We start from the raw sequence: 19,318 nt of genomic DNA on the forward strand, positions 1-19,318 counted from the left end.
CGTGGGCTGTGTTTCCCGCGTTCAGTGCCGATCAAGGGAGAGAGTGAGCGAGCGAGCGCTTCGCAAAGTGGCCCCCTGCTGGGCAGCGAGGGCTGCAACCGGCGGCCTGCCTGCGTGCAAGAGCAACTCATACTTACCTGGCAGGGGAGATACCATGATCACGAAGGTGGTTCTCCCAGGGTGAGGCCCGTCCATTGCACTCCGGGCAGGTTGACCCCTGCGATTTCCCCAAATGCGGGAAACTCGACTGCATAATTTGTGGTAGTGGGGGACTGCGTTCGCGCTTTCCCCTGATGAGCACCGGTTAACGACAGAGCAGGCGTGCCGCTGAGGATCCCTTGCTGGCTGGGGACAGTGGGGAGAGCATGCGGGACTCGGTCCTTTATCTGCACTGCGACAGAGAAGGCTTTTTTCATCCTTCACAGGGGCTGGGTGTGGCTGCTTCTGTGACATCATCACTCTATGCAAATCCTCAGGGCTCACTGCGCTCCGGCCGAGTGCCCGGTTTATGGCATTTTCTGGTGTTTGCGGCTAACTGTAGCTCTGGGCAAGTGCGGCGGAGCTTTCCCGTGGGCTGTGTTTCCCGTGTTCAGTGCCGATCAAGGGAGAGAGTGAGCGAGCGAGCGCTTCGCAAAGTCGCCCCCTGCTGGGCAGCGAGGGCTGCAACCGGCGGCCTGCCTGCGTGCAAGAGCAACTCATACTTACCTGGCAGGGGAGATACCATGATCACGAAGGTGGTTCTCCCAGGGTGAGGCCCGTCCATTGCACTCCGGGCAGGTTGACCCCTGCGATTTCCCCAAATGCGGGAAACTCGACTGCATAATTTGTGGTAGTGGGGGACTGCGTTCGCGCTTTCCCCTGATGAGCACCGGTTAACGACAGAGCAGGCGTGCCGCTGAGGATCCCTTGCTGGCTGGGGACAGTGGGGAGAGCATGCGGGACTCGGTCCTTTATCTGCACTGCGACAGAGAAGGCTTTTTTCATCCTTCACAGGGGCTGGGTGTGGCTGCTTCTGTGACATCATCACTCTATGCAAATCCTCAGGGCTCACTGCGCGCCGGCCGAGTGCCCGGTTTATGGCATTTTCTGGTGTTTGCGGCTAACTGTAGCTCTGGGCAAGTGCGGCGGAGCTTTCCCGTGGGCTGTGTTTCCCGCGTTCAGTGCCGATCAAGGGAGAGAGTGAGCGAGCGAGCGCTTCGCAAAGTGGCCCCCTGCTGGGCAGCGAGGGCTGCAACCGGCGGCCTGCCTGCGTGCAAGAGCAACTCATACTTACCTGGCAGGGGAGATACCATGATCACGAAGGTGGTTCTCCCAGGGTGAGGCCCGTCCATTGCACTCCGGGCAGGTTGACCCCTGCGATTTCCCCAAATGCGGGAAACTCGACTGCATAATTTGTGGTAGTGGGGGACTGCGTTCGCGCTTTCCCCTGATGAGCACCGGTTAACGACAGAGCAGGCGTGCCGCTGAGGATCCCTTGCTGGCTGGGGACAGTGGGGAGAGCATGCGGGACTCGGTCCTTTATCTGCACTGCGACAGAGAAGGCTTTTTTCATCCTTCACAGGGGCTGGGTGTGGCTGCTTCTGTGACATCATCACTCTATGCAAATCCTCAGGGCTCACTGCGCTCCGGCCGAGTGCCCGGTTTATGGCATTTTCTGGTGTTTGCGGCTAACTGTAGCTCTGGGCAAGTGCGGCGGAGCTTTCCCGTGGGCTGTGTTTCCCGCGTTCAGTGCCGATCAAGGGAGAGAGTGAGCGAGCGAGCGCTTCGCAAAGTCGCCCCCTGCTGGGCAGCGAGGGCTGCAACCGGCGGCCTGCCTGCGTGCAAGAGCAACTCATACTTACCTGGCAGGGGAGATACCATGATCACGAAGGTGGTTCTCCCAGGGTGAGGCCCGTCCATTGCACTCCGGGCAGGTTGACCCCTGCGATTTCCCCAAATGCGGGAAACTCGACTGCATAATTTGTGGTAGTGGGGGACTGCGTTCGCGCTTTCCCCTGATGAGCACCGGTTAACGACAGAGCAGGCGTGCCGCTGAGGATCCCTTGCTGGCTGGGGACAGTGGGGAGAGCATGCGGGACTCGGTCCTTTATCTGCACTGCGACAGAGAAGGCTTTTTTCATCCTTCACAGGGGCTGGGTGTGGCTGCTTCTGTGACATCATCACTCTATGCAAATCCTCAGGGCTCACTGCGCTCCGGCCGAGTGCCCGGTTTATGGCATTTTCTGGTGTTTGCGGCTAACTGTAGCTCTGGGCAAGTGCGGCGGAGCTTTCCCGTGGGCTGTGTTTCCCGCGTTCAGTGCCGATCAAGGGAGAGAGTGAGCGAGCGAGCGCTTCGCAAAGTCGCCCCCTGCTGGGCAGCGAGGGCTGCAACCGGCGGCCTGCCTGCGTGCAAGAGCAACTCATACTTACCTGGCAGGGGAGATACCATGATCACGAAGGTGGTTCTCCCAGGGTGAGGCCCGTCCATTGCACTCCGGGCAGGTTGACCCCTGCGATTTCCCCAAATGCGGGAAACTCGACTGCATAATTTGTGGTAGTGGGGGACTGCGTTCGCGCTTTCCACTGATGAGCACCAGTTAACGACAGAGCAGGCGTGCCGCTAAGGATCCCTTGCTGGCTGGGGACAGTGGGGAGAGCATGCGGGACTCGGTCCTTTATCTGCACTGCGACAGAGAAGGCTTTTTTCATCCTTCACAGGGGCTGGGTGTGGCTGCTTCTGTGACATCATCACTCTATGCAAATCCTCAGGGCTCACTGCGCGCCGGCCGAGTGCCCGGTTTATGGCATTTTCTGGTGTTTGCGGCTAACTGTAGCTCTGGGCAAGTGCGGCGGAGCTTTCCCGTGGGCTGTGTTTCCCGCGTTCAGTGCCGATCAAGGGAGAGAGTGAGCGAGCGAGCGCTTCGCAAAGTCGCCCCCTGCTGGGCAGCGAGGGCTGCAACCGGCGGCCTGCCTGCGTGCAAGAGCAACTCATACTTACCTGGCAGGGGAGATACCATGATCACGAAGGTGGTTCTCCCAGGGTGAGGCCCGTCCATTGCACTCCGGGCAGGTTGACCCCTGCGATTTCCCCAAATGCGGGAAACTCGACTGCATAATTTGTGGTAGTGGGGGACTGCGTTCGCGCTTTCCCCTGATGAGCACCGGTTAACGACAGAGCAGGCGTGCCGCTGAGGATCCCTTGCTGGCTGGGGACAGTGGGGAGAGCATGCGGGACTCGGTCCTTTATCTGCACTGCGACAGAGAAGGCTTTTTTCATCCTTCACAGGGGCTGGGTGTGGCTGCTTCTGTGACATCATCACTCTATGCAAATCCTCAGGGCTCACTGCGCTCCGGCCGAGTGCCCGGTTTATGGCATTTTCTGGTGTTTGCGGCTAACTGTAGCTCTGGGCAAGTGCGGCGGAGCTTTCCCGTGGGCTGTGTTTCCCGCGTTCAGTGCCGATCAAGGGAGAGAGTGAGCGAGCGAGCGCTTCGCAAAGTCGCCCCCTGCTGGGCAGCGAGGGCTGCAACCGGCGGCCTGCCTGCGTGCAAGAGCAACTCATACTTACCTGGCAGGGGAGATACCATGATCACGAAGGTGGTTCTCCCAGGGTGAGGCCCGTCCATTGCACTCCGGGCAGGTTGACCCCTGCGATTTCCCCAAATGCGGGAAACTCGAGTGCATAATTTGTGGTAGTGGGGGACTGCGTTCGCGCTTTCCCCTGATGAGCACCGGTTAACGACAGAGCAGGCGTGCCGCTGAGGATCCCTTGCTGGCTGGGGACAGTGGGGAGAGCATGCGGGACTCGGTCCTTTATCTGCACTGCGACAGAAAAGGCTTTTTTCATCCTTCACAGGGGCTGGGTGTGGCTGCTTCTGTGACATCATCACTCTATGCAAATCCTCAGGGCTCACTGCGCGCCGGCCGAGTGCCCGGTTTATGGCATTTTCTGGTGTTTGCGGCTAACTGTAGCTCTGGGCAAGTGCGGCGGAGCTTTCCCGTGGGCTGTGTTTCCCGCGTTCAGTGCCGATCAAGGGAGAGAGTGAGCGAGCGAGCGCTTCGCAAAGTCGCCCCCTGCTGGGCAGCGAGGGCTGCAACCGGCGGCCTGCCTGCGTGCAAGAGCAACTCATACTTACCTGGCAGGGGAGATACCATGATCACGAAGGTGGTTCTCCCAGGGTGAGGCCCGTCCATTGCACTCCGGGCAGGTTGACCCCTGCGATTTCCCCAAATGCGGGAAACTCGACTGCATAATTTGTGGTAGTGGGGGACTGCGTTCGCGCTTTCCACTGATGAGCACCAGTTAACGACAGAGCAGGCGTGCCGCTAAGGATCCCTTGCTGGCTGGGGACAGTGGGGAGAGCATGCGGGACTCGGTCCTTTATCTGCACTGCGACAGAGAAGGCTTTTTTCATCCTTCACAGGGGCTGGGTGTGGCTGCTTCTGTGACATCATCACTCTATGCAAATCCTCAGGGCTCACTGCGCGCCGGCCGAGTGCCCGGTTTATGGCATTTTCTGGTGTTTGCGGCTAACTGTAGCTCTGGGCAAGTGCGGCGGAGCTTTCCCGTGGGCTGTGTTTCCCGCGTTCAGTGCCGATCAAGGGAGAGAGTGAGCGAGCGAGCGCTTCGCAAAGTCGCCCCCTGCTGGGCAGCGAGGGCTGCAACCGGCGGCCTGCCTGCGTGCAAGAGCAACTCATACTTACCTGGCAGGGGAGATACCATGATCACGAAGGTGGTTCTCCCAGGGTGAGGCCCGTCCATTGCACTCCGGGCAGGTTGACCCCTGCGATTTCCCCAAATGCGGGAAACTCGACTGCATAATTTGTGGTAGTGGGGGACTGCGTTCGCGCTTTCCCCTGATGAGCACCGGTTAACGACAGAGCAGGCGTGCCGCTGAGGATCCCTTGCTGGCTGGGGACAGTGGGGAGAGCATGCGGGACTCGGTCCTTTATCTGCACTGCGACAGAGAAGGCTTTTTTCATCCTTCACAGGGGCTGGGTGTGGCTGCTTCTGTGACATCATCACTCTATGCAAATCCTCAGGGCTCACTGCGCGCCGGCCGAGTGCCCGGTTTATGGCATTTTCTGGTGTTTGCGGCTAACTGTAGCTCTGGGCAAGTGCGGCGGAGCTTTCCCGTGGGCTGTGTTTCCCGCGTTCAGTGCCGATCAAGGGAGAGAGTGAGCGAGCGAGCGCTTCGCAAAGTCGCCCCCTGCTGGGCAGCGAGGGCTGCAACCGGCGGCCTGCCTGCGTGCAAGAGCAACTCATACTTACCTGGCAGGGGAGATACCATGATCACGAAGGTGGTTCTCCCAGGGTGAGGCCCGTCCATTGCACTCCGGGCAGGTTGACCCCTGCGATTTCCCCAAATGCGGGAAACTCGACTGCATAATTTGTGGTAGTGGGGGACTGCGTTCGCGCTTTCCCCTGATGAGCACCGGTTAACGACAGAGCAGGCGTGCCGCTGAGGATCCCTTGCTGGCTGGGGACAGTGGGGAGAGCATGCGGGACTCGGTCCTTTATCTGCACTGCGACAGAGAAGGCTTTTTTCATCCTTCACAGGGGCTGGGTGTGGCTGCTTCTGTGACATCATCACTCTATGCAAATCCTCAGGGCTCACTGCGCTCCGGCCGAGTGCCCGGTTTATGGCATTTTCTGGTGTTTGCGGCTAACTGTAGCTCTGGGCAAGTGCGGCGGAGCTTTCCCGTGGGCTGTGTTTCCCGCGTTCAGTGCCGATCAAGGGAGAGAGTGAGCGAGCGAGCGCTTCGCAAAGTCGCCCCCTGCTGGGCAGCGAGGGCTGCAACCGGCGGCCTGCCTGCGTGCAAGAGCAACTCATACTTACCTGGCAGGGGAGATACCATGATCACGAAGGTGGTTCTCCCAGGGTGAGGCCCGTCCATTGCACTCCGGGCAGGTTGACCCCTGCGATTTCCCCAAATGCGGGAAACTCGAGTGCATAATTTGTGGTAGTGGGGGACTGCGTTCGCGCTTTCCCCTGATGAGCACCGGTTAACGACAGAGCAGGCGTGCCGCTGAGGATCCCTTGCTGGCTGGGGACAGTGGGGAGAGCATGCGGGACTCGGTCCTTTATCTGCACTGCGACAGAAAAGGCTTTTTTCATCCTTCACAGGGGCTGGGTGTGGCTGCTTCTGTGACATCATCACTCTATGCAAATCCTCAGGGCTCACTGCGCGCCGGCCGAGTGCCCGGTTTATGGCATTTTCTGGTGTTTGCGGCTAACTGTAGCTCTGGGCAAGTGCGGCGGAGCTTTCCCGTGGGCTGTGTTTCCCGCGTTCAGTGCCGATCAAGGGAGAGAGTGAGCGAGCGAGCGCTTCGCAAAGTCGCCCCCTGCTGGGCAGCGAGGGCTGCAACCGGCGGCCTGCCTGCGTGCAAGAGCAACTCATACTTACCTGGCAGGGGAGATACCATGATCACGAAGGTGGTTCTCCCAGGGTGAGGCCCGTCCATTGCACTCCGGGCAGGTTGACCCCTGCGATTTCCCCAAATGCAGGAAACTCGACTGCATAATTTGTGGTAGTGGGGGACTGCGTTCGCGCTTTCCCCTGATGAGCACCGGTTAACGACAGAGCAGGCGTGCCGCTGAGGATCCCTTGCTGGCTGGGGACAGTGGGGAGAGCATGCGGGACTCGGTCCTTTATCTGCACTGCGACAGAGAAGGCTTTTTTCATCCTTCACAGGGGCTGGGTGTGGCTGCTTCTGTGACATCATCACTCTATGCAAATCCTCAGGGCTCACTGCGCTCCGGCCGAGTGCCCGGTTTATGGCATTTTCTGGTGTTTGCGGCTAACTGTAGCTCTGGGCAAGTGCGGCGGAGCTTTCCCGTGGGCTGTGTTTCCCGCGTTCAGTGCCGATCAAGGGAGAGAGTGAGCGAGCGAGCGCTTCGCAAAGTCGCCCCCTGCTGGGCAGCGAGGGCTGCAACCGGCGGCCTGCCTGCGTGCAAGAGCAACTCATACTTACCTGGCAGGGGAGATACCATGATCACGAAGGTGGTTCTCCCAGGGTGAGGCCCGTCCATTGCACTCCGGGCAGGTTGACCCCTGCGATTTCCCCAAATGCGGGAAACTCGACTGCATAATTTGTGGTAGTGGGGGACTGCGTTCGCGCTTTCCCCTGATGAGCACCGGTTAACGACAGAGCAGGCGTGCCGCTGAGGATCCCTTGCTGGCTGGGGACAGTGGGGAGAGCATGCGGGACTCGGTCCTTTATCTGCACTGCGACAGAGAAGGCTTTTTTCATCCTTCACAGGGGCTGGGTGTGGCTGCTTCTGTGACATCATCACTCTATGCAAATCCTCAGGGCTCACTGCGCTCCGGCCGAGTGCCCGGTGTATGGCATTTTCTGGTGTTTGCGGCTAACTGTAGCTCTGGGCAAGTGCGGCGGAGCTTTCCCGTGGGCTGTGTTTCCCGCGTTCAGTGCCGATCAAGGGAGAGAGTGAGCGAGCGAGCGCTTCGCAAAGTCGCCCCCTGCTGGGCAGCGAGGGCTGCAACCGGCGGCCTGCCTGCGTGCAAGAGCAACTCATACTTACCTGGCAGGGGAGATACCATGATCACGAAGGTGGTTCTCCCAGGGTGAGGCCCGTCCATTGCACTCCGGGCAGGTTGACCCCTGCGATTTCCCCAAATGCGGGAAACTCGACTGCATAATTTGTGGTAGTGGGGGACTGCGTTCGCGCTTTCCCCTGATGAGCACCGGTTAACGACAGAGCAGGCGTGCCGCTGAGGATCCCTTGCTGGCTGGGGACAGTGGGGAGAGCATGCGGGACTCGGTCCTTTATCTGCACTGCGACAGAGAAGGCTTTTTTCATCCTTCACAGGGGCTGGGTGTGGCTGCTTCTGTGACATCATCACTCTATGCAAATCCTCAGGGCTCACTGCGCTCCGGCCGAGTGCCCGGTTTATGGCATTTTCTGGTGTTTGCGGCTAACTGTAGCTCTGGGCAAGTGCGGCGGAGCTTTCCCGTGGGCTGTGTTTCCCGCGTTCAGTGCCGATCAAGGGAGAGAGTGAGCGAGCGAGCGCTTCGCAAAGTCGCCCCCTGCTGGGCAGCGAGGGCTGCAACCGGCGGCCTGCCTGCGTGCAAGAGCAACTCATACTTACCTGGCAGGGGAGATACCATGATCACGAAGGTGGTTCTCCCAGGGTGAGGCCCGTCCATTGCACTCCGGGCAGGTTGACCCCTGCGATTTCCCCAAATGCGGGAAACTCGACTGCATAATTTGTGGTAGTGGGGGACTGCGTTCGCGCTTTCCCCTGATGAGCACCGGTTAACGACAGAGCAGGCGTGCCGCTGAGGATCCCTTGCTGGCTGGGGACAGTGGGGAGAGCATGCGGGACTCGGTCCTTTATCTGCACTGCGACAGAGAAGGCTTTTTTCATCCTTCACAGGGGCTGGGTGTGGCTGCTTCTGTGACATCATCACTCTATGCAAATCCTCAGGGCTCACTGCGCTCCGGCCGAGTGCCCGGTTTATGGCATTTTCTGGTGTTTGCGGCTAACTGTAGCTCTGGGCAAGTGCGGCGGAGCTTTCCCGTGGGCTGTGTTTCCCGCGTTCAGTGCCGATCAAGGGAGAGAGTGAGCGAGCGAGCGCTTCGCAAAGTCGCCCCCTGCTGGGCAGCGAGGGCTGCAACCGGCGGCCTGCCTGCGTGCAAGAGCAACTCATACTTACCTGGCAGGGGAGATACCATGATCACGAAGGTGGTTCTCCCAGGGTGAGGCCCGTCCATTGCACTCCGGGCAGGTTGACCCCTGCGATTTCCCCAAATGCGGGAAACTCGACTGCATAATTTGTGGTAGTGGGGGACTGCGTTCGCGCTTTCCCCTGATGAGCACCGGTTAACGACAGAGCAGGCGTGCCGCTGAGGATCCCTTGCTGGCTGGGGACAGTGGGGAGAGCATGCGGGACTCGGTCCTTTATCTGCACTGCGACAGAGAAGGCTTTTTTCATCCTTCACAGGGGCTGGGTGTGGCTGCTTCTGTGACATCATCACTCTATGCAAATCCTCAGGGCTCACTGCGCGCCAGCCGAGTGCCCGGTTTATGGCATTTTCTGGTGTTTGCGGCTAACTGTAGCTCTGGGCAAGTGCGGCGGAGCTTTCCCGTGGGCTGTGTTTCCCGCGTTCAGTGCCGATCAAGGGAGAGAGTGAGCGAGCGAGCGCTTCGCAAAGTCGCCCCCTGCTGGGCAGCGAGGGCTGCAACCGGCGGCCTGCCTGCGTGCAAGAGCAACTCATACTTACCTGGCAGGGGAGATACCATGATCACGAAGGTGGTTCTCCCAGGGTGAGGCCCGTCCATTGCACTCCGGGCAGGTTGACCCCTGCGATTTCCCCAAATGCGGGAAACTCGACTGCATAATTTGTGGTAGTGGGGGACTGCGTTCGCGCTTTCCCCTGATGAGCACCGGTTAACGACAGAGCAGGCGTGCCGCTGAGGATCCCTTGCTGGCTGGGGACAGTGGGGAGAGCATGCGGGACTCGGTCCTTTATCTGCACTGCGACAGAGAAGGCTTTTTTCATCCTTCACAGGGGCTGGGTGTGGCTGCTTCTGTGACATCATCACTCTATGCAAATCCTCAGGGCTCACTGCGCTCCGGCCGAGTGCCCGGTTTATGGCATTTTCTGGTGTTTGCGGCTAACTGTAGCTCTGGGCAAGTGCGGCGGAGCTTTCCCGTGGGCTGTGTTTCCCGCGTTCAGTGCCGATCAAGGGAGAGAGTGAGCGAGCGAGCGCTTCGCAAAGTCGCCCCCTGCTGGGCAGCGAGGGCTGCAACCGGCGGCCTGCCTGCATGCAAGAGCAACTCATACTTACCTGGCAGGGGAGATATCATGATCACGAAGGTGGTTCTCCCAGGGTGAGGCCCGTCCATTGCACTCCGGGCAGGTTGACCCCTGCGATTTCCCCAAATGCGGGAAACTCGACTGCATAATTTGTGGTAGTGGGGGACTGCGTTCGCGCTTTCCCCTGATGAGCACCGGTTAACGACAGAGCAGGCGTGCCGCTGAGGATCCCTTGCTGGCTGGGGACAGTGGGGAGAGCATGCGGGACTCGGTCCTTTATCTGCACTGCGACAGAGAAGGCTTTTTTCATCCTTCACAGGGGCTGGGTGTGGCTGCTTCTGTGACATCATCACTCTATGCAAATCCTCAGGGCTCACTGCGCTCCGGCCGAGTGCCCGGTTTATGGCATTTTCTGGTGTTTGCGGCTAACTGTAGCTCTGGGCAAGTGCGGCGGAGCTTTCCCGTGGGCTGTGTTTCCCGCGTTCAGTGCCGATCAAGGGAGAGAGTGAGCGAGCGAGCGCTTCGCAAAGTCGCCCCCTGCTGGGCAGCGAGGGCTGCAACCGGCGGCCTGCCTGCGTGCAAGAGCAACTCATACTTACCTGGCAGGGGAGATACCATGATCACGAAGGTGGTTCTCCCAGGGTGAGGCCCGTCCATTGCACTCCGGGCAGGTTGACCCCTGCGATTTCCCCAAATGCGGGAAACTCGACTGCATAATTTGTGGTAGTGGGGGACTGCGTTCGCGCTTTCCCCTGATGAGCACCGGTTAACGACAGAGCAGGCGTGCCGCTGAGGATCCCTTGCTGGCTGGGGACAGTGGGGAGAGCATGCGGGACTCGGTCCTTTATCTGCACTGCGACAGAGAAGGCTTTTTTCATCCTTCACAGGGGCTGGATGTGGCTGCTTCTGTGACATCATCACTCTATGCAAATCCTCAGGGCTCACTGCGCTCCGGCCGAGTGCCCGGTTTATGGCATTTTCTGGTGTTTGCGGCTAACTGTAGCTCTGGGCAAGTGCGGCGGAGCTTTCCCGTGGGCTGTGTTTCCCGCGTTCAGTGCCGATCAAGGGAGAGAGTGAGCGAGCGAGCGCTTCGCAAAGTCGCCCCCTGCTGGGCAGCGAGGGCTGCAACCGGCGGCCTGCCTGCGTGCAAGAGCAACTCATACTTACCTGGCAGGGGAGATACCATGATCACGAAGGTGGTTCTCCCAGGGTGAGGCCCGTCCATTGCACTCCGGGCAGGTTGACCCCTGCGATTTCCCCAAATGCGGGAAACTCGACTGCATAATTTGTGGTAGTGGGGGACTGCGTTCGCGCTTTCCCCTGATGAGCACCGGTTAACGACAGAGCAGGCGTGCCGCTGAGGATCCCTTGCTGGCTGGGGACAGTGGGGAGAGCATGCGGGACTCGGTCCTTTATCTGCACTGCGACAGAGAAGGCTTTTTTCATCCTTCACAGGGGCTGGGTGTGGCTGCTTCTGTGACATCATCACTCTATGCAAATCCTCAGGGCTCACTGCGCGCCGGCCGAGTGCCCGGTTTATGGCATTTTCTGGTGTTTGCGGCTAACTGTAGCTCTGGGCAAGTGCGGCGGAGCTTTCCCGTGGGCTGTGTTTCCCGCGTTCAGTGCCGATCAAGGGAGAGAGTGAGCGAGCGAGCGCTTCGCAAAGTCGCCCCCTGCTGGGCAGCGAGGGCTGCAACCGGCGGCCTGCCTGCGTGCAAGAGCAACTCATACTTACCTGGCAGGGGAGATACCATGATCACGAAGGTGGTTCTCCCAGGGTGAGGCCCGTCCATTGCACTCCGGGCAGGTTGACCCCTGCGATTTCCCCAAATGCGGGAAACTCGACTGCATAATTTGTGGTAGTGGGGGACTGCGTTCGCGCTTTCCCCTGATGAGCACCGGTTAACGACAGAGCAGGCGTGCCGCTGAGGATCCCTTGCTGGCTGGGGACAGTGGGGAGAGCATGCGGGACTCGGTCCTTTATCTGCACTGCGACAGAGAAGGCTTTTTTCATCCTTCACAGGGGCTGGATGTGGCTGCTTCTGTGACATCATCACTCTATGCAAATCCTCAGGGCTCACTGCGCTCCGGCCGAGTGCCCGGTTTATGGCATTTTCTGGTGTTTGCGGCTAACTGTAGCTCTGGGCAAGTGCGGCGGAGCTTTCCCGTGGGCTGTGTTTCCCGCGTTCAGTGCCGATCAAGGGAGAGAGTGAGCGAGCGAGCGCTTCGCAAAGTCGCCCCCTGCTGGGCAGCGAGGGCTGCAACCGGCGGCCTGCCTGCGTGCAAGAGCAACTCATACTTACCTGGCAGGGGAGATACCATGATCACGAAGGTGGTTCTCCCAGGGTGAGGCCCGTCCATTGCACTCCGGGCAGGTTGACCCCTGCGATTTCCCCAAATGCGGGAAACTCGACTGCATAATTTGTGGTAGTGGGGGACTGCGTTCGCGCTTTCCCCTGATGAGCACCGGTTAACGACAGAGCAGGAGTGCCGCTGAGGATCCCTTGCTGGCTGGGGACAGTGGGGAGAGCATGCGGGACTCGGTCCTTTATCTGCACTGCGACAGAGAAGGCTTTTTTCATCCTTCACAGGGGCTGGGTGTGGCTGCTTCTGTGACATCATCACTCTATGCAAATCCTCAGGGCTCACTGCTCGCCGGCCGAGTGCCCGGTTTATGGCATTTTCTGGTGTTTGCGGCTAACTGTAGCTCTGGGCAAGTGCGGCGGAGCTTTCCCGTGGGCTGTGTTTCCCGCGTTCAGTGCCGATCAAGGGAGAGAGTGAGCGAGCGAGCGCTTCGCAAAGTCGCCCCCTGCTGGGCAGCGAGGGCTGCAACCGGCGGCCTGCCTGCGTGCAAGAGCAACTCATACTTACCTGGCAGGGGAGATACCATGATCACGAAGGTGGTTCTCCCAGGGTGAGGCCCGTCCATTGCACTCCGGGCAGGTTGACCCCTGCGATTTCCCCAAATGCGGGAAACTCGACTGCATAATTTGTGGTAGTGGGGGACTGCGTTCGCGCTTTCCCCTGATGAGCACCGGTTAACGACAGAGCAGGCGTGCCGCTGAGGATCCCTTGCTGGCTGGGGACAGTGGGGAGAGCATGCGGGACTCGGTCCTTTATCTGCACTGCGACAGAGAAGGCTTTTTTCATCCTTCACAGGGGCTGGGTGTGGCTGCTTCTGTGACATCATCACTCTATGCAAATCCTCAGGGCTCACTGCGCTCCGGCCGAGTGCCCGGTTTATGGCATTTTCTGGTGTTTGCGGCTAACTGTAGCTCTGGGCAAGTGCGGCGGAGCTTTCCCGTGGGCTGTGTTTCCCGCGTTCAGTGCCGATCAAGGGAGAGAGTGAGCGCTTCGCAAAGTCGCCCCCTGCTGGGCAGCGAGGGCTGCAACCGGCGGCCTGCCTGCGTGCAAGAGCAACTCATACTTACCTGGCAGGGGAGATACCATGATCACGAAGGTGGTTCTCCCAGGGTGAGGCCCGTCCATTGCACTCCGGGCAGGTTGACCCCTGCGATTTCCCCAAATGCGGGAAACTCGACTGCATAATTTGTGGTAGTGGGGGACTGCGTTCGCGCTTTCCCCTGATGAGCACCGGTTAACGACAGAGCAGGCATGCCGCTGAGGATCCCTTGCTGGCTTGGGACAGTGGGGAGAGCATGCGGGACTCGGTCCTTTATCTGCACTGCGACAGAGAAGGCTTTTTTCATCCTTCACAGGGGCTGGGTGTGGCTGCTTCTGTGACATCATCACTCTATGCAAATCCTCAGGGCTCACTGCGCTCCGGCCGAGTGCCCGGTTTATGGCATTTTCTGGTGTTTGCGGCTAACTGTAGCTCTGGGCAAGTGCGGCGGAGCTTTCCCGTGGGCTGTGTTTCCCGCGTTCAGTGCCGATCAAGGGAGAGAGTGAGCGAGCGAGCGCTTCGCAAAGTCGCCCCCTGCTGGGCAGCGAGGGCTGCAACCGGCGGCCTGCCTGCGTGCAAGAGCAACTCATACTTACCTGGCAGGGGAGATACCATGATCACGAAGGTGGTTCTCCCAGGGTGAGGCCCGTCCATTGCACTCCGGGCAGGTTGACCCCTGCGATTTCCCCAAATGCGGGAAACTCGACTGCATAATTTGTGGTAGTGGGGGACTGCGTTCGCGCTTTCCCCTGATGAGCACCGGTTAACGACAGAGCAGGCGTGCCGCTGAGGATCCCTTGCTGGCTGGGGACAGTGGGGAGAGCATGCGGGACTCGGTCCTTTATCTGCACTGCGACAGAGAAGGCTTTTTTCATCCTTCACAGGGGCTGGGTGTGGCTGCTTCTGTGACATCATCACTCTATGCAAATCCTCAGGGCTCACTGCGCGCCGGCCGAGTGCCCGGTTTATGGCATTTTCTGGTGTTTGCGGCTAACTGTAGCTCTGGGCAAGTGCGGCGGAGCTTTCCCGTGGGCTGTGTTTCCCGCGTTCAGTGCCGATCAAGGGAGAGAGTGAGCGAGCGAGCGCTTCGCAAAGTCGCCCCCTGCTGGGCAGCGAGGGCTGCAACCGGCGGCCTGCCTGCGTGCAAGAGCAACTCATACTTACCTGGCAGGGGAGATACCATGATCACGAAGGTGGTTCTCCCAGGGTGAGGCCCGTCCATTGCACTCCGGGCAGGTTGACCCCTGCGATTTCCCCAAATGCGGGAAACTCGACTGCATAATTTGTGGTAGTGGGGGACTGCGTTCGCGCTTTCCCCTGATGAGCACCGGTTAACGACAGAGCAGGCGTGCCGCTGAGGATCCCTTGCTGGCTGGGGACAGTGGGGAGAGCATGCGGGACTCGGTCCTTTATCTGCACTGCGACAGAGAAGGCTTTTTTCATCCTTCACAGGGGCTGGGTGTGGCTGCTTCTGTGACATCATCACTCTATGCAAATCCTCAGGGCTCACTGCGCTCCGGCCGAGTGCCCGGTTTATGGCATTTTCTGGTGTTTGCGGCTAACTGTAGCTCTGGGCAAGTGCGGCGGAGCTTTCCCGTGGGCTGTGTTTCCCGCGTTCAGTGCCGATCAAGGGAGAGAGTGAGCGAGCGAGCGCTTCGCAAAGTCGCCCCCTGCTGGGCAGCGAGGGCTGCAACCGGCGGCCTGCCTGCGTGCAAGAGCAACTCATACTTACCTGGCAGGGGAGATACCATGATCACGAAGGTGGTTCTCCCAGGGTGAGGCCTGTCCATTGCACTCCGGGCAGGTTGACCCCTGCGATTTCCCCAAATGCGGGAAACTCGACTGCATAATTTGTGGTAGTGGGGGACTGCGTTCGCGCTTTCCCCTGATGAGCACCGGTTAACGACAGAGCAGGCGTGCCGCTGAGGATCCCTTGCTGGCTGGGGACAGTGGGGAGAGCATGCGGGACTCGGTCCTTTATCTGCACTGCGACAGAGAAGGCTTTTTTCATCCTTCACAGGGGCTGGGTGTGGCTGCTTCTGTGACATCATCACTCTATGCAAATCCTCAGGGCTCACTGCGCTCCGGCCGAGTGCCCGGTTTATGGCATTTTCTGGTGTTTGCGGCTAACTGTAGCTCTGGGCAAGTGCGGCGGAGCTTTCCCGTGGGCTGTGTTTCCCGCGTTCAGTGCCGATCAAGGGAGAGAGTGAGCGAGCGAGCGCTTCGCAAAGTCGCCCCCTGCTGGGCAGCGAGGGCTGCAACCGGCGGCCTGCCTGCGTGCAAGAGCAACTCATACTTACCTGGCAGGGGAGATACCATGATCACGAAGGTGGTTCTCCCAGGGTGAGGCCCGTCCATTGCACTCCGGGCAGGTTGACCCCTGCGATTTCCCCAAATGCGGGAAACTCGACTGCATAATTTGTGGTAGTGGGGGACTGCGTTCGCGCTTTCCCCTGATGAGCACCGGTTAACGACAGAGCAGGCGTGCCGCTGAGGATCCCTTGCTGGCTGGGGACAGTGGGGAGAGCATGCGGGACTCGGTCCTTTATCTGCACTGCGACAGAGAAGGCTTTTTTCATCCTTCACAGGGGCTGGGTGTGGCTGCTTCTGTGACATCATCACTCTATGCAAATCCTCAGGGCTCACTGCGCGCCGGCCGAGTGCCCGGTTTATGGCATTTTCTGGTGTTTGCGGCTAACTGTAGCTCTGGGCAAGTGCGGCGGAGCTTTCCCGTGGGCTGTGTTTCCCGCGTTCAGTGCCGATCAAGGGAGAGAGTGAGCGAGCGAGCGCTTCGCAAAGTCGCCCCCTGCTGGGCAGCGAGGGCTGCAACCGGCGGCCTGCCTGCGTGCAAGAGCAACTCATACTTACCTGGCAGGGGAGATACCATGATCACGAAGGTGGTTCTCCCAGGGTGAGGCCCGTCCATTGCACTCCGGGCAGGTTGACCCCTGCGATTTCCCCAAATGCGGGAAACTCGACTGCATAATTTGTGGTAGTGGGGGACTGCGTTCGCGCTTTCCCCTGATGAGCACCGGTTAACGACAGAGCAGGCGTGCCGCTGAGGATCCCTTGCTGGCTGGGGACAGTGGGGATAGCATGCGGGACTCGGTCCTTTATCTGCACTGCGACAGAGAAGGCTTTTTTCATCCTTCACAGGGGCTGGGTGTGGCTGCTTCTGTGACATCATCACTCTATGCAAATCCTCAGGGCTCACTGCGCTCCGGCCGAGTGCCCGGTTTATGGCATTTTCTGGTGTTTGCGGCTAACTGTAGCTCTGGGCAAGTGCGGCGGAGCTTTCCCGTGGGCTGTGTTTCCCCCGTTCAGTGCCGATCAAGGGAGAGAGTGAGCGAGCGAGCGCTTCGCAAAGTCGCCCCCTGCTGGGCAGCGAGGGCTGCAACCAGCGGCCTGCCTGCGTGCAAGAGCAACTCATACTTACCTGGCAGGGGAGATACCATGATCACGAAGGTGGTTCTCCCAGGGTGAGGCCCGTCCATTGCACTCCGGGCAGGTTGACCCCTGCGATTTCCCCAAATGTGGGAAACTCGACTGCATAATTTGTGGTAGTGGGGGACTGCGTTCGCGCTTTCCCCTGATGAGCACCGGTTAACGACAGAGCAGGCGTGCCGCTGAGGATCCCTTGCTGGCTGGGGACAGTGGGGAGAGCATGCGGGACTCGGTCCTTTATCTGCACTGCGACAGAGAAGGCTTTTTTCATCCTTCACAGGGGCTGGGTGTGGCTGCTTCTGTGACATCATCACTCTATGCAAATCCTCAGGGCTCACTGCGCTCCGGCCGAGTGCCCGGTTTATGGCATTTTCTGGTGTTTGCGGCTAACTGTAGCTCTGGGCAAGTGCGGCGGAGCTTTCCCGTGGGCTGTGTTTCCCGCGTTCAGTGCCGATCAAGGGAGAGAGTGAGCGAGCGAGCGCTTCGCAAAGTCGCCCCCTGCTGGGCAGCGAGGGCTGCAACCGGCGGCCTGCCTGCGTGCAAGAGCAACTCATACTTACCTGGCAGGGGAGATACCATGATCACGAAGGTGGTTCTCCCAGGGTGAGGCCCGTCCATTGCACTCCGGGCAGGTTGACCCCTGCGATTTCCCCAAATGCGGGAAACTCGACTGCATAATTTGTGGTAGTGGGGGACTGCGTTCGCGCTTTCCCCTGATGAGCACCGGTTAACGACAGAGCAGGAGTGCCGCTGAGGATCCCTTGCTGGCTGGGGACAGTGGGGAGAGCATGCGGGACTCGGTCCTTTATCTGCACTGCGACAGAGAAGGCTTTTTTCATCCTTCACAGGGGCTGGGTGTGGCTGCTTCTGTGACATCATCACTCTATGCAAATCCTCAGGGCTCACTGCTCGCCGGCCGAGTGCCCGGTTTATGGCATTTTCTGGTGTTTGCGGCTAACTGTAGCTCTGGGCAAGTGCGGCGGAGCTTTCCCGTGGGCTGTGTTTCCCGCGTTCAGTGCCGATCAAGGGAGAGAGTGAGCGAGCGAGCGCTTCGCAAAGTCGCCCCCTGCTGGGCAGCGAGGGCTGCAACCGGCGGCCTGCCTGCGTGCAAGAGCAACTCATACTTACCTGGCAGGGGAGATACCATGATCACGAAGGTGGTTCTCCCAGGGTGAGGCCCGTCCATTGCACTCCGGGCAGGTTGACCCCTGCGATTTCCCCAAATGCGGGAAACTCGACTGCATAATTTGTGGTAGTGGGGGACTGCGTTCGCGCTTTCCCCTGATGAGCACCGGTTAACGACAGAGCAGGCGTGCCGCTGAGGATCCCTTGCTGGCTGGGGACAGTGGGGAGAGCATGCGGGACTCGGTCCTTTATCTGCACTGCGACAGAGAAGGCTTTTTTCATCCTTCACAGGGGCTGGGTGTGGCTGCTTCTGTGACATCATCACTCTATGCAAATCCTCAGGGCTCACTGCGCTCCGGCCGAGTGCCCGGTTTATGGCATTTTCTGGTGTTTGCGGCTAACTGTAGCTCTGGGCAAGTGCGGCGGAGCTTTCCCGTGGGCTGTGTTTCCCGCGTTCAGTGCCGATCAAGGGAGAGAGTGAGCGAGCGAGCGCTTCGCAAAGTCGCCCCCTGCTGGGCAGCGAGGGCTGCAACCGGCGGCCTGCCTGCGTGCAAGAGCAACTCATACTTACCTGGCAGGGGAGATACCATGATCACGAAGGTGGTTCTCCCAGGGTGAGGCCCGTCCATTGCACTCCGGGCAGGTTGACCCCTGCGATTTCCCCAAATGCGGGAAACTCGACTGCATAATTTGTGGTAGTGGGGGACTGCGTTCGCGCTTTCCCCTGATGAGCACCGGTTAACGACAGAGCAGGCGTGCCGCTGAGGATCCCTTGCTGGCTGGGGACAGTGGGGAGAGCATGCGGGACTCGGTCCTTTATCTGCACTGCGACAGAGAAGGCTTTTTTCATCCTTCACAGGGGCTGGGTGTGGCTGCTTCTGTGACATCATCACTCTATGCAAATCCTCAGGGCTCACTGCGCGCCGGCCGAGTGCCCGGTTTATGGCATTTTCTGGTGTTTGCGGCTAACTGTAGCTCTGGGCAAGTGCGGCGGAGCTTTCCCGTGGGCTGTGTTTCCCGCGTTCAGTGCCGATCAAGGGAGAGAGTGAGCGAGCGAGCGCTTCGCAAAGTCGCCCCCTGCTGGGCAGCGAGGGCTGCAACCGGCGGCCTGCCTGCGTGCAAGAGCAACTCATACTTACCTGGCAGGGGAGATACCATGATCACGAAGGTGGTTCTCCCAGGGTGAAGCCCGTCCATTGCACTCCGGGCAGGTTGACCCCTGCGATTTCCCCAAATGCGGGAAACTCGACTGCATAATTTGTGGTAGTGGGGGACTGCGTTCGCGCTTTCCCCTGATGAGCACCGGTTAACGACAGAGCAGGCGTGCCGCTGAGGATCCCTTGCTGGCTGGGGACAGTGGGGAGAGCATGCGGGACTCGGTCCTTTATCTGCACTGCGACAGAGAAGGCTTTTTTCATCCTTCACAGGGGCTGGGTGTGGCTGCTTCTGTGACATCATCACTCTATGCAAATCCTCAGGGCTCACTGCGCTCCGGCCGAGTGCCCGGTTTATGGCATTTTCTGGTGTTTGCGGCTAACTGTAGCTCTGGGCAAGTGCGGCGGAGCTTTCCCGTGGGCTGTGTTT

At 59.6% G+C, this 19,318-nt stretch overlaps 34 non-coding genes across 34 annotated transcripts; all 34 read left to right on the plus strand.

Annotated features, from left to right (window-relative positions):
• Positions 1-129: 129 nt before the first annotated feature.
• Positions 130-293, plus strand: LOC137520487 (U1 spliceosomal RNA). Its single transcript, XR_011021814.1, has one exon. It is a non-coding gene; the product is annotated as a U1 spliceosomal RNA (small nuclear RNA).
• Positions 294-697: 404 nt separating this feature from the next.
• On the plus strand, positions 698-861 carry LOC137520488 (U1 spliceosomal RNA). The gene has a single exon (XR_011021815.1). It is a non-coding gene; the product is annotated as a U1 spliceosomal RNA (small nuclear RNA).
• A 404-nt stretch (positions 862-1,265) lies between these two features.
• On the plus strand, positions 1,266-1,429 carry LOC137520489 (U1 spliceosomal RNA). The gene has a single exon (XR_011021816.1). It is a non-coding gene; the product is annotated as a U1 spliceosomal RNA (small nuclear RNA).
• A 404-nt stretch (positions 1,430-1,833) lies between these two features.
• LOC137520490 (U1 spliceosomal RNA) lies at positions 1,834-1,997 on the plus strand. Its single transcript, XR_011021817.1, has one exon. It is a non-coding gene; the product is annotated as a U1 spliceosomal RNA (small nuclear RNA).
• A 404-nt stretch (positions 1,998-2,401) lies between these two features.
• LOC137520024 (U1 spliceosomal RNA) lies at positions 2,402-2,565 on the plus strand. The gene has a single exon (XR_011021391.1). It is a non-coding gene; the product is annotated as a U1 spliceosomal RNA (small nuclear RNA).
• Positions 2,566-2,969: 404 nt separating this feature from the next.
• On the plus strand, positions 2,970-3,133 carry LOC137520491 (U1 spliceosomal RNA). Its single transcript, XR_011021818.1, has one exon. It is a non-coding gene; the product is annotated as a U1 spliceosomal RNA (small nuclear RNA).
• A 404-nt stretch (positions 3,134-3,537) lies between these two features.
• Positions 3,538-3,701, plus strand: LOC137520003 (U1 spliceosomal RNA). The gene has a single exon (XR_011021369.1). It is a non-coding gene; the product is annotated as a U1 spliceosomal RNA (small nuclear RNA).
• A 404-nt stretch (positions 3,702-4,105) lies between these two features.
• LOC137520025 (U1 spliceosomal RNA) lies at positions 4,106-4,269 on the plus strand. Its single transcript, XR_011021392.1, has one exon. It is a non-coding gene; the product is annotated as a U1 spliceosomal RNA (small nuclear RNA).
• Positions 4,270-4,673: 404 nt separating this feature from the next.
• Positions 4,674-4,837, plus strand: LOC137520493 (U1 spliceosomal RNA). The gene has a single exon (XR_011021820.1). It is a non-coding gene; the product is annotated as a U1 spliceosomal RNA (small nuclear RNA).
• Positions 4,838-5,241: 404 nt separating this feature from the next.
• Positions 5,242-5,405, plus strand: LOC137520494 (U1 spliceosomal RNA). The gene has a single exon (XR_011021821.1). It is a non-coding gene; the product is annotated as a U1 spliceosomal RNA (small nuclear RNA).
• A 404-nt stretch (positions 5,406-5,809) lies between these two features.
• Positions 5,810-5,973, plus strand: LOC137520004 (U1 spliceosomal RNA). The gene has a single exon (XR_011021371.1). It is a non-coding gene; the product is annotated as a U1 spliceosomal RNA (small nuclear RNA).
• Positions 5,974-6,377: 404 nt separating this feature from the next.
• Positions 6,378-6,541, plus strand: LOC137519992 (U1 spliceosomal RNA). Its single transcript, XR_011021359.1, has one exon. It is a non-coding gene; the product is annotated as a U1 spliceosomal RNA (small nuclear RNA).
• A 404-nt stretch (positions 6,542-6,945) lies between these two features.
• LOC137520495 (U1 spliceosomal RNA) lies at positions 6,946-7,109 on the plus strand. The gene has a single exon (XR_011021822.1). It is a non-coding gene; the product is annotated as a U1 spliceosomal RNA (small nuclear RNA).
• Positions 7,110-7,513: 404 nt separating this feature from the next.
• Positions 7,514-7,677, plus strand: LOC137520496 (U1 spliceosomal RNA). The gene has a single exon (XR_011021823.1). It is a non-coding gene; the product is annotated as a U1 spliceosomal RNA (small nuclear RNA).
• Positions 7,678-8,081: 404 nt separating this feature from the next.
• LOC137520497 (U1 spliceosomal RNA) lies at positions 8,082-8,245 on the plus strand. Its single transcript, XR_011021824.1, has one exon. It is a non-coding gene; the product is annotated as a U1 spliceosomal RNA (small nuclear RNA).
• Positions 8,246-8,649: 404 nt separating this feature from the next.
• On the plus strand, positions 8,650-8,813 carry LOC137520498 (U1 spliceosomal RNA). The gene has a single exon (XR_011021825.1). It is a non-coding gene; the product is annotated as a U1 spliceosomal RNA (small nuclear RNA).
• Positions 8,814-9,217: 404 nt separating this feature from the next.
• Positions 9,218-9,381, plus strand: LOC137520499 (U1 spliceosomal RNA). Its single transcript, XR_011021826.1, has one exon. It is a non-coding gene; the product is annotated as a U1 spliceosomal RNA (small nuclear RNA).
• A 404-nt stretch (positions 9,382-9,785) lies between these two features.
• Positions 9,786-9,949, plus strand: LOC137519928 (U1 spliceosomal RNA). The gene has a single exon (XR_011021296.1). It is a non-coding gene; the product is annotated as a U1 spliceosomal RNA (small nuclear RNA).
• A 404-nt stretch (positions 9,950-10,353) lies between these two features.
• On the plus strand, positions 10,354-10,517 carry LOC137520500 (U1 spliceosomal RNA). Its single transcript, XR_011021827.1, has one exon. It is a non-coding gene; the product is annotated as a U1 spliceosomal RNA (small nuclear RNA).
• A 404-nt stretch (positions 10,518-10,921) lies between these two features.
• Positions 10,922-11,085, plus strand: LOC137520501 (U1 spliceosomal RNA). Its single transcript, XR_011021828.1, has one exon. It is a non-coding gene; the product is annotated as a U1 spliceosomal RNA (small nuclear RNA).
• Positions 11,086-11,489: 404 nt separating this feature from the next.
• LOC137520502 (U1 spliceosomal RNA) lies at positions 11,490-11,653 on the plus strand. Its single transcript, XR_011021829.1, has one exon. It is a non-coding gene; the product is annotated as a U1 spliceosomal RNA (small nuclear RNA).
• A 404-nt stretch (positions 11,654-12,057) lies between these two features.
• LOC137520504 (U1 spliceosomal RNA) lies at positions 12,058-12,221 on the plus strand. Its single transcript, XR_011021831.1, has one exon. It is a non-coding gene; the product is annotated as a U1 spliceosomal RNA (small nuclear RNA).
• Positions 12,222-12,625: 404 nt separating this feature from the next.
• LOC137520505 (U1 spliceosomal RNA) lies at positions 12,626-12,789 on the plus strand. The gene has a single exon (XR_011021832.1). It is a non-coding gene; the product is annotated as a U1 spliceosomal RNA (small nuclear RNA).
• A 396-nt stretch (positions 12,790-13,185) lies between these two features.
• Positions 13,186-13,349, plus strand: LOC137520506 (U1 spliceosomal RNA). Its single transcript, XR_011021833.1, has one exon. It is a non-coding gene; the product is annotated as a U1 spliceosomal RNA (small nuclear RNA).
• Positions 13,350-13,753: 404 nt separating this feature from the next.
• LOC137520507 (U1 spliceosomal RNA) lies at positions 13,754-13,917 on the plus strand. Its single transcript, XR_011021834.1, has one exon. It is a non-coding gene; the product is annotated as a U1 spliceosomal RNA (small nuclear RNA).
• Positions 13,918-14,321: 404 nt separating this feature from the next.
• Positions 14,322-14,485, plus strand: LOC137520508 (U1 spliceosomal RNA). Its single transcript, XR_011021835.1, has one exon. It is a non-coding gene; the product is annotated as a U1 spliceosomal RNA (small nuclear RNA).
• A 404-nt stretch (positions 14,486-14,889) lies between these two features.
• Positions 14,890-15,053, plus strand: LOC137520126 (U1 spliceosomal RNA). The gene has a single exon (XR_011021465.1). It is a non-coding gene; the product is annotated as a U1 spliceosomal RNA (small nuclear RNA).
• Positions 15,054-15,457: 404 nt separating this feature from the next.
• Positions 15,458-15,621, plus strand: LOC137520510 (U1 spliceosomal RNA). The gene has a single exon (XR_011021836.1). It is a non-coding gene; the product is annotated as a U1 spliceosomal RNA (small nuclear RNA).
• Positions 15,622-16,025: 404 nt separating this feature from the next.
• On the plus strand, positions 16,026-16,189 carry LOC137520511 (U1 spliceosomal RNA). The gene has a single exon (XR_011021837.1). It is a non-coding gene; the product is annotated as a U1 spliceosomal RNA (small nuclear RNA).
• A 404-nt stretch (positions 16,190-16,593) lies between these two features.
• On the plus strand, positions 16,594-16,757 carry LOC137520133 (U1 spliceosomal RNA). Its single transcript, XR_011021472.1, has one exon. It is a non-coding gene; the product is annotated as a U1 spliceosomal RNA (small nuclear RNA).
• A 404-nt stretch (positions 16,758-17,161) lies between these two features.
• On the plus strand, positions 17,162-17,325 carry LOC137520512 (U1 spliceosomal RNA). The gene has a single exon (XR_011021838.1). It is a non-coding gene; the product is annotated as a U1 spliceosomal RNA (small nuclear RNA).
• Positions 17,326-17,729: 404 nt separating this feature from the next.
• On the plus strand, positions 17,730-17,893 carry LOC137520513 (U1 spliceosomal RNA). The gene has a single exon (XR_011021839.1). It is a non-coding gene; the product is annotated as a U1 spliceosomal RNA (small nuclear RNA).
• Positions 17,894-18,297: 404 nt separating this feature from the next.
• On the plus strand, positions 18,298-18,461 carry LOC137520514 (U1 spliceosomal RNA). Its single transcript, XR_011021840.1, has one exon. It is a non-coding gene; the product is annotated as a U1 spliceosomal RNA (small nuclear RNA).
• Positions 18,462-18,865: 404 nt separating this feature from the next.
• LOC137519912 (U1 spliceosomal RNA) lies at positions 18,866-19,029 on the plus strand. Its single transcript, XR_011021280.1, has one exon. It is a non-coding gene; the product is annotated as a U1 spliceosomal RNA (small nuclear RNA).
• Positions 19,030-19,318: the final 289 nt, after the last annotated feature.

Source organism: Hyperolius riggenbachi, chromosome 5, assembly GCF_040937935.1.
Source record: "Hyperolius riggenbachi isolate aHypRig1 chromosome 5, aHypRig1.pri, whole genome shotgun sequence".
Classification (NCBI taxonomy): domain Eukaryota; kingdom Metazoa; phylum Chordata; class Amphibia; order Anura; family Hyperoliidae; genus Hyperolius; species Hyperolius riggenbachi.